Genomic DNA, 2394 nt, shown 5'->3' on the forward strand with positions numbered 1-2394 from the left:
TGCTCCTCTAGATGAGACTGGGCTCTCTTGCATTTCCCCAGTGGGAAGCCTGCGTCCCCTCCACCTGGGAATGCAGCCCGGCAGGGAGGGCCAACATGGGAAACATGATCTCTGTTCCGGGCTGTGAAGAAAGAGGCGAGGGCAGAGGGGGAACTGCTCATGCCCCGGGCACTGATTCCCTCCCTGCAGCCAGTACAGCCCTGCTGATGCCCTGTAACACATGAGTCCAGGAGGTGGGACTCTGGTCTGCTCTGGCTCTAAAGATTTCTCAGAGCCTAAGACTCAGGATGCAAAGCACCGGTCTGGGGACACCTCAGCAGTCAAAGGGCCTGAATGCCTGGTGTGTTCCTGAGAACTTTTCTGCAGTCTCCCTACACTGCTTTGACTCCTGTTGCCCATGGAGCAGAGACTCCTTTTGAGGATGAACTTACTCACTGTGTGACTCTGAGCACGGGGTTGTCCGGGCAGTACAAATGGCAGCAAGGCCTCAACCCCACAACAGTGTCCCCTGCCCAGGACTCCACTTCCCAGCCCCTTCCTCCTAGAGGATCTAGGTCGGGAGGGACCACTGGAGATCTGCAGGACCACGATCAGCTCTGGGCAGGGCTAACTTTACAGTCAGATCAGGTTGGTAAGTGCTTTCTCCAGGAGTGTTTTTAAAGATCTTCTGTCCCCTGTCCCAGTGCTGCTCAACTATCATGGTTGTTTCTTTATTTCTGCCTTAAATGCATTTGAAATTTCCCTTACTGCATCTCCTCATTGTTGTCTCTTGCCCTTTTCTCCCCTTGGCCTCCAGCCAGACCATCCCAACTACTTTGACCGAGGACAATCACAGTCTCACCTCCAAGCACAGCCTTGCTGGAATCTCCTGGGATCATGCAGGTGGGCCGCGGTGGCCAGCTCTAAAGAGAGCTATGTGCTGCAGGTCCCTACATGGTCTCAGAGGAGAGCATATGGAGACATAACATGACCCAGGGCAGAGTCTGTGGCCCAACACCAGGGCAGAGCCCGGTTCAGCAGGGGTGAGAAGAGGAGCTCCAGCAGCTCCTTTCCACACCCGGGCAGGGAGTGACGCTCCCAGCAGTGCTCCTGAGAGAGGACGGTGACACAGGCCGGGGGGCACTGTGAGCTGCAGCGCCGGGTACCGACCATCTGTGCTGTGTCTGGGAGTCCTGACAGGCAGTGCTAGTGGCTGTAGCCCTTGAGAAACCTGTGACACTGATAACAGCAGCAAGTCCCCTCCATGACCGTTGGGAGCTTCTGGAGTGTCGTGGCTCCCACCTGCAACTCATCCCTCCCCTGGCCTAGCCCTGCTGCCTTGCCCCACAGTCCCACTGTGCAGGCACCACAAAGGACAGGGTGCATTCTAGGGTAGCTAAACAACCCCCCAGCATGGTCTTCATGACAGCCCTTGGTGCCCTGGCCCCCCATGGCTCTCCTGCCCAGCAGCCTCCCACCAGTCCCCAGCCCTGCCCAGCCATCATCCTGTCCCCCACCAGGGTTAGCAGAAGGCCATACTCTGGGGCTTGCTGGGGTCTGGGCCCGGGGAGATCCCAGGCAGGGCTGGACATTCCCCCCATACAGGTGCTGAGCCCAGCAGGCAGACAGAGCTGGTCACATTCCAAGATCACCCTTCACCAAGACCATGGAGTATGGCCAGTGCTGGAAATGGCTGGTTAGAGGAGCTGGGTGTGGGTGGAGTTTCCTGGGGCAGTTTCTCCTCTCTGCTCATGCAACAACAAGCTGGGCTGCATCTTTTTTCTGTCAGACCCTGTATGAGGGGCTCCATGGGAAGAGGATGGTCCACTGGCTCAGTAGATGGTCCCAGGACCTCCTCTGCATGCTCCCTGTCAGCCCTGCAGAGGACCCAGGAGAGGGTTCATCCTCCCAGGGCTCACAGCTGGATGCTCAGTCCTTCAGCTGGGCATGGAGCCTTGTTTGGGGGTGACTTTTGGGGTGAAGACCAACAAATAGGGTGGGGGAGATTGACTGAACAACATGTGCTGGAGTCAGGGCCTGAGGGACAGCAGCAAACTGATATGGCTCCTGGGTGCTGCTTCCTTCAACACAAGCTCCCACAAGGGCTCCCAGCCTTCTTTTTGGTGCCACCCGTCAGGAGGGATGATGGCACAAGGAGCTGGGAGGGTGGGGAGCATTAATCCTTCTTCAGGCACTTCCCAGGCCATGTGGAGGGCCAGCAGAGCAAGGACTTCTGGCTCTGCACTGGGAGCTCACTTCAGTGTGCCCACACTCGGAACACTGTCTTGGATTAAAGGTCGGCAATTTCAAGCCCACTTCCACTTCCTTCTCATCTCTTCCAATCCCTCCTCTGATCTCATTGGCCATTCCCACACCCCCTCCCCTCTTCTGCCGCAGGGCCCCGAGCTGGTGGTG

The sequence above is a fragment of the Apteryx mantelli genome, unplaced genomic scaffold (assembly GCF_036417845.1).
Source record: "Apteryx mantelli isolate bAptMan1 unplaced genomic scaffold, bAptMan1.hap1 HAP1_SCAFFOLD_149, whole genome shotgun sequence".
NCBI lineage: Eukaryota > Metazoa > Chordata > Aves > Apterygiformes > Apterygidae > Apteryx > Apteryx mantelli.